Source organism: Dipodomys spectabilis, unplaced genomic scaffold (assembly GCF_019054845.1).
Source record: "Dipodomys spectabilis isolate Male_0828 unplaced genomic scaffold, ASM1905484v1 ptg000547l, whole genome shotgun sequence".
Taxonomy (NCBI): domain Eukaryota; kingdom Metazoa; phylum Chordata; class Mammalia; order Rodentia; family Heteromyidae; genus Dipodomys; species Dipodomys spectabilis.
The window spans coordinates 1385873-1394548 of record NW_024871224.1 but is presented as its reverse complement, the minus strand read 5'-3'; positions in this window follow the sequence as shown (position 1 = coordinate 1394548).

Here is an 8676-nt window from a genome sequence, read left to right as displayed (position 1 = left end):
ATTTCGTTTTTCTACATAACATCTTTTACATCTCATTTTTGCACTGGGTGCACCTTATCCCTATTTAAACAATTTGGTTTTTCCCTTCCCCTCCACAAATTATACCAACATCAAATACAGTGAAAAAAGATTTAAGTTTATTTTTTTTATATTGTAGTAGGAGCATCTATACAATGCTGAAAATTTGAATTACACAAAATATGCAACATGGGTAGCCACTGGTGGCTGAAGGATGTAATCTTAGCTAGTAAAGAGGCTAGGAGTTCCAGTTCAGATTGTATGTCGAGCATTGACTTAGAGCACAAAAACAAGATCCAGGCCCTGGGATCAACAGAAACAAAAATATAAAATAAAAAATGGAGTTAGATATTTTATAATGAATCATAATTTAATATACTTTACATTGTTAGAAAGACTAGACTTCTGTGTTAGCTTTATAACCTACCATAATAAGTAATGTTGTCGATTTATTAAACAGAAATGCTTATCCAGATTTACAAATTTGAAGATTTCATTGTATGTTCAGTGGGTTTTATTGCTTTGGGAGCCTGTGACAAGACAATGGCAAGGTAGGGAGTATGTCAAAGAGAAAAGCTTTTGACCTAGACTGATTAAAAGATAAAATAAGAAAGTAGTTGAGAGTCTATGTTCTCATAGCTTTTACGCTGAAGAACTTAATCTCCAGAACTATTCAGATTTTTTCCACAGTCTGGGAGGAAATAGAAAGTCATTTGTCTTTAACACGTAGATCTTTCTGGGACATTCTAAATTCAATTGGCAACACCTTCACAAATGATAATGACTTGTCCAGGGTAAGAAGCAAATAGATACTTCTGTAAATTCTAATCAGAACTCAGCATACTAAATATTTTATGGAATTCCTATTAAAATATTTCCTTGCAGATGGAGTGGGTCTTTATACTATAAATGTGTGTATCTGTATGTTTGTATGTGTGTATGTGTGTGTTTGAATAAACTAATATAACAATGTAGCAGAGAAAAGTATTAGTGGGATTGGGAATGTGGCTTAGGAGCAAGGAGCTCTTGCCTTGCATGCATGAGGCCCTTCGTTCGATTCCTCAACACCACATAAACAAAAAGAAAAAAGCCATAAGAGGCGCTGTGGCTCAACTGGTAGAGCGCTGATCTTGAGCTGAATAGGTGAGCGACAACACCCAGGCCCAGAGTTCAGACCCCACAACTGGACCCCCCCCAAAAAAAACATTAGTATGGCCTTTCGTTTTTCTTCTTATACCATGAAAGTCTGCCACAATTCCCAATCAAATCCTATCCAAGATTCAAACATTAATGCTGTCCCAAAAGTTTTGCATGCCTGAAGGGCTGGGAAGGTGGCTCAGTGGTAGAGCACTTACCTTACTTACCAAAAGTTTTGCATGCCAACCCAAGTAAATCTACCTCATTTAAGATGGCCATGGTATATAAAATTTTAAGTCCTCCAATTACGCTGTCACCAAGGAAACAACATATAATATTTCTTAATATACCTAGATTGTAGAACACTTTACCTAGAAAATTGAAGGAATAAACTTTATGGGATTTAATTTAAATATTTAGTCACTGAAATGGATGTTCTATATCCACAACTCAGAGCTCTATTAAAATACATAATTGCAAAACTCACCTATTACCATCTTCCATGAACACAGTCCTTCCTGAAAACAAACCAGATGTGGTAAACAAATTAACATGTACGCCATTGTCAAATGCAGCTGTTCTAAAGCATGGAACTGACAAAGCAATTAATGCCTGTAAACAGCTGGTTCTAAGGGGTATGGAAAGTGATTTTTCCACTAAAAGTGGAAAAGTCCACGTATGTTTCAGACTGTGTTTCATTGTTAGGCATTTGTGAGATATATTTTGGAAAGCACAATGAATGAAAGCATGCTGTTTTGTAAAACTTTGCTGGCTGACACACCAAGGAAGGAAAACTTTTGAAATGTTTCAAATGAAAAGACAGACAAAAGGGTGGGTAAGTTGTTGTACGCAGTTTAAATATAGACTGAAGCAAACCAAAGAATGGGAAAAAATCTTTTTCCTTAAGAAATGCTTTCTGGGTAAACTGAGCTATACACTATAATGATGAAATGATCATTTCTTTGGAAAAGTAAGGAAAAAACACCTGTTGAAGTTCTTTTTAAAGTGAATCTTAAATGACAAGGATGAAGAAATTTAAATGGGTTCATATTACCCAGTATTACTTTAATTTTTGATTAAAAGTTAAAACAAACTGACAGGCTATTAGTCCATGAAGATTTACACAGTAAGTTTCTGGCATATATTTTATTTTGTTCCACTTTTTTGGGGGGTGATATAAATATTTTATTTCAAAAAGGCAACTTGGTTTTAACCATTACACAAAAAATTTATGCAGTCATTGAATACAATTTTTTTTGATTAATTTAAGACAATAGTAGGTTCATTTTATGCCAACACAAAATATAAAAACCAATGATATTTTCACTGAACAACCATGCATAAAAAATCATGATATAATATAGTAAAACTCCGTGTCAACTATTTTTTGTTGGTTGTGGGCCTTGAACTCTGGGCCTGGGCACTGTCCCTCAGCTCTTCAGCTCAAAGCTACCACTGTACCACTTGAGCCACAGTGACATTTCTGGTTTTAAGGTGGTTTATTGGAGATAAGAGTCTCACAGACTTTTCTGCCCAGGCTGGCTTGCAACCACTATTCTCAGATCTCAGGCTCCTGAGTAGTGAGGATTACAGGCATGAGCTACCAAAATCCAAGCCAATTTTTTAAAAGCAAGCTTATTGAAACTTCTAGATTTTTCCTGTAAACAATCTTATATTTTTCAGAATTAACTTATAACTGAGATATTTTTAGATGTAACCGTAAATTTTTTATAGAATCAAATATAATTCTATTAATCAGTATTTCCCAAAAATCCACTGTAATTGACTTTCCCCAAAATCAATTATTACATACTATCTCACACACTATAATCATTACATTCTAAATAGTTTGGACCATTTCATATAAATTCTAGGTGCTATTTTACATTATAAATTCACATCTGTGGTTTTAAACTAAGGAGAAAAGACTTTAGAGGTAAAATCAAATATGAATGTGTAGTGTGGCCTAATTAAACCAAAAATTGTGAATTCATACAGACAAAATTATTTTCTTTCCACTAAATACGTTGAAGTCATACCATTGGAAATATTGAGGCAGGAAGTGGCAGAATTCATATCTCATCAAACAATGTCTCTGTTATTCTGCTAACCCCTCCATTAAGAAGACGTCCCTTTTCCCAGTTGTCTGGGAAATTTCAAGTGTCTCTCTTAGAATTCTATTTGGCAAAGTTCTAAATCATTGATTCTTTTTGTATTTTCTGTTATATGAAACAAAATATAGGCACAAAACAACTGAAATAAAATGCACACATACGTTGAAGTCATCACAGTTGGAAAAACAACCAACAAATTGGAACTTCCCCAGGAACAAAACCATGTTGTGCACAGCTTATTTTTTAAACTACAAAACCTTCAAACATGATAATTTAAGTAGAGCTATAAGTATAAATGTCTCTCAGAAATAAAGTTGTGTTAATTTGTAATTAAATTCATCTGGATCAACCTAATATAGAAAATCCCTTGAATGGATCAAATTGTTTAAAACAACTGTAACTGTATGTAAAGTAAGATCTGCATATATTTAAAAGAAAAAATGCTACAGTATTAAATCACAAAAATCATAATATTCTTAAAAATTCAGAAATGCAATTAGTAATTCCAAAATATCCATAATGAGAACTAAACACTACTGACTTAACAAGAACAAAATGTGCAAATAATAGAATCTGAGCAGTGTACACGAGTGTACATAATTAAAAAATACTCCAAATTATACTGTTTCTAGAAGACTGAATGTGGGTTATCTAAAGGAAAACATCAGCACGTTTTATAAATGAAATTAAAAATCTCATGAAAAGAGAGAATAGTAGTAGTTTCTGGAAAATAATATTTTAATAAATGGTGGTTAAAATCTAGTACTGAACAAATTGTATACCAAATTAGTTAAATCCAAAGAAGACCCAAGTTACTCGAGCTGATTTGAAACGTTGGCAATTTAATAGAATACACTCTAACATTATTATGGATGTTGACTCTGGGATGGAATTCATTTCCTCTTTGTTCTGACAAATGAATATATGAAAGGACATAAATTCTCCAACTAAATATCAAGACCTAACTAAACATATAACTAGAAAAGTTATCAGGCAATCCGTATTGCAACTGGGATAAAAAGAAAAATCAGTCATACTGATTCTGTATTTAAATCTTGGCTTTTTCTCATAAATTATTTCTTTTGTCTTGCATTTTTAAAACATTGTGTTAAATGATTTATATCTTGGTAACTAATTTTGGATGCCTCCTTAAATTTTGTTCTGTGTATAATATCTCACTTCAGTTCCTAACCCATGAAATGATGTTGTTTACAAAACAAATTCTAATAACCACTGTTTATAATACACAAAATCTCATAGGCATGATTTCAGGAAGCATAGGTTAACATTTTGATATCGTTGTCTCATGACTGATGAGATTTATCTGCATGAGTAAAGTTCTACCTAGATTCCTCAGCCTAAATTTAGCCACTTTTAAAAAATGTTTATACCTTTATCTGTCACCCATCAGATGTTAAACCTGAGTATAAAGTCTAAGGAAAATCATAAGGTAAGAATCTAGCTCTTCTGGATATAAAGTAAACCAAAACGCAGCATAGAGCAACTCATTCGACTAAAGTCAACCTATTTCTCTAAAACATGTTAAGCATTCCTTTACAATGTGTATTATTCTCAAGAAAGGAATGAAGAATGTGAGAAGAGGACTAAGCAAATATTGTCTTCAAATATACATAATTTGGATTTACCTCTTTATTTCGTTAATGGCATTTTTGATAAAAAAAAAAACTGTTTGAATAATTGATTTCCTGGTCAGGTATAATATATCCTAGTTACATATACCAAACTGCATTCAGAAAATGGTATATAGTAATTGAGTAGAAAAATATTCAATAAATAGCAAAAAGTATATACCTATAGGGTAAGATTTTGATGAGTCAATTGGAAATATTCTAATATAATAATTTGAACATTTCACATTGACAGTAATTATCTAGAATATTTAATGCTAATTAGACAAGATTGTTCTTCTAAATGAGCAAAACCTATTTCTCCTTTTACTTTATCAGGGAAATATCTGAGCTAAAAATGGAAATTAACATATGAATCTATAAAAACTGGAATGAATTATACTTTTTATTAGCAAATATTAATTTCACAAAAGTATTTTATTGTGTTATACACATATGTTCACATAATGTAGCTTGTTACATTTTATTCCTTTTATTAATTTCATTATCCTATTTTTATACTTATATTTTATTATGTCTTCATACTATCTTATGAAATATTTGAACATATTTACTCCAAAATATTTCTCTTCATCTCCTCTCTTACTTTTTTCCAAGCTTAATCAGTTCCATCTTTTACACCTGGGTAATTCATATTATTTTCTGGATCTCGAGTCTGCATATGAGTAATCTAATATTTGTTTTTCACAGTATCATTAATTGCTTTAATATGAACGCTTCCAATTATATTTTCTTGAACATGATATGATTTCATAATTATGTGTGGCTAAATAGTATATCATTGTATATATATATATATATATATATATATATATATATATATTACAGTTTCGCTCTTCAATGAGTGATTAAGGAACATGTAGCTAATTCTGTAGTTATTTATGTTTTTATGTGGGAGAAGGAAGAATAGAAATAATGATGTTTGGAATAAGAAACATGCTCGTTAGGCAGGCACTCTACTATTTGAAACATCTCTCAGCTGCTCTTTCATCAGTATTTCAATAATGCATTGTATTTAAAAATAAAATTTAATTACATTTGCAAAGGTGTTCTTTTTCAGTATATATATTATTTTTTATTACAATGTTACATTTAGTATGTCATGTGAGTATGGGGATGTATGTGAGCATGAAAATCTAGGCATGTTTGTACATGTAGATGACTCGAAGGAAACTGAATGTATGTGAGATACAGGATTCAAATAAAAGTTTGAGACCTGTAAGTGGCTAAATTGATGGATATGTCCAGTTTGTGGAGTGTGATTTCAAGATTACATTTTGGTAGCTTTTATACCAAGTAAGTAGATGTTTCTAATCCAACATCATAAGGAATAAAACAAGAACTCTATTTCATAATCATTCAGTCTTAGTACTCCAGACATTGTAATAAGTGGAAAAAATTACTGAAAGTATGGTGGATCAGTGGTAAGCCTTTAGACACTCAACATTTTCCCCCAAATCTTCAGATGTACTCTTTGGATATAAATTACAAGTATATTTGTAAACATACAGATATAATATGATCTTATATATGTAAATATGTGTATATATTATAAATACATCATATATTTACTTATATTTATATGTGTATCACAAATATTGATTTATATTTAAATGTAATTAATCTCATCATAGATACATAGACAGACAGACAGACAGACAGATAGATAGATAGATAGATAGACAGATAGATAGATAGATAGATAGATAGATAGATAGATAGATAGATAGATAGATAGATAGATAGATAGATAGATAGATAGATAGATTTTTTTTTTGGTCAGTCATGGGGCTTGAACTCTTGGCTTAGGTGCTATCCAAGTATTCTTCAGCTTAAGGCAAGAGCTCTACAGCTTGAGACATAGCGCTACTTCCAGTTTTTGGTAGTTTATTGGAGATAAGAATCACATGCAATTTCCTGTCTGAGCTGGCATTGAACTGTGATCCTCAGATCTCAGCCTCCTGAGTAGCGAGGATTATAGGCATGAGTCACGGGCTCCCGACCATACTTATATCTGAGATTTGTTAGTGCAACAAAGAAACAGAAACTATTATTTTTATCATGAAAGGACTTCACACTGACAGGTATAATTACAAGAAGAAAAACAATAACTATTCACAGTGGCACAAAAATTCTTTAGGTGTCTAGCAAGACAGCATGTGTTTCCAGACATGGCATGTGGTGTGAGCAGTTTACAACCCAAGCGACTGTGGAAGATATTGGACCCAAAAGAAACCTGACGATTGCATAAACACAGCCCTCTATGACATATTTATCAAGGACTATCTTAGAGACTCTTGTTAGGGATATGATGAAAAAATTTATAGTTTAGTTGTGATTACAGAACTCTTTTACACATATCACTCAGCCATTAACTATATTTAACATAGCTCCTATTGTTCAAAACATAGACATGGGTTTTTAATATTTTTGAAATTACTGTCTGCATAGTGTTGTATGAGATGAGCTTCTCTTTACCATATCATAGGAATAAACAATCTGAATCAAACTTGGAAACTGGTAGCTTGTTCTCTCTCTTAGAAAACCATCTATATAGACTTCTTTACATGTAAACAGACCCTCATTTACTTGCAAAAGTCTGTCGGTGAGTCAAACCTAACTCACCCAAGTGAGGTGAATTCTCTCATGCTTCCTTTACATTAAAAATGGTAAGAACTGTTCAGTAATGTGCATACTTTTTAATATGAAGTGTTACTCCTATTTTCCATAATATGAATCAAGCAGAGGAATCAGTTTAAGATGTAAAAGAGCCTTAAAAAGAGTCTTGGACCTTGAAAATTGTCCTGGGTATGAATTTTTGGAGAAATATCCCTTTTCAAAGACAAAGGACTCATTTTTTTAAATATTGTGCTGGTAATGGGGTTTGAACTCCTGGCCTTGAGCTCTATCTGGGCTTTAACTCTCAATGTTTGATCTATACCACCTGAGACAAACCTTCACTTCTTCCATTTACCACAAGTGGAGAAAAGAATCTCTTAGGTTTATCTCCCTGGAATAGCTTCGAATTGCAATTGTCAAATTAGAACCTACCGACTATCTAGGTGTAAGCCACGGGTGCTGTGCTAGAACGCAGTTCTTAAGAAAAAAAAACACAAAAAGAGGAGAAAAATATTTGCTCAATTATTTTTGTGTTTTCTGATAAACCTAAGCACTTGCTACTGGAAGAGAAAAAGAGAGAAGATAGAGATGAATATGCAGGAGAGAGACACAAAGAAAGAAGAAAGTAAGGGAGGTTAACTGAAGGGAGGGGAGTGGAAGGGAGGATACGAGAGGAGGGGATAGCTGAGTAGAATTGTCTGCTCCACACTAAGGATTTTTTGGACAATCAGTACCTTTGCATTTATGTAGCCAAATATTTTTTATTTTTGGTATAGTAAGCTGAGATATAAAATACCAATTTATGGGTTAGTGTGCTTCCTTCTGCACCAAGGAAACCACAGTTAGGTTATTGTCAGAGAGAAGCAAGAGTAAGCAATATAAGTGATTCTGAGAAACAATAATTGACATGCCAGGATTGCTCCCTTGTATGGTGAAGTCAAGCATCACTCTTGGTCCCTGCTCCAGTCTTCCTCTCAACAAGAACAGCAGAAACATAAGAGGAAAGAGATATCTGTGTAATGATCATCTCTCTGTTTACCCTCTTCCCTTGGTCTCTCAAAAAATAAAGCGAAAGGAGACTTAACCGGAACTAGTGGGGAACATGGGAGGAAAAATTTCAGTCTAACTTATTGTGAAAC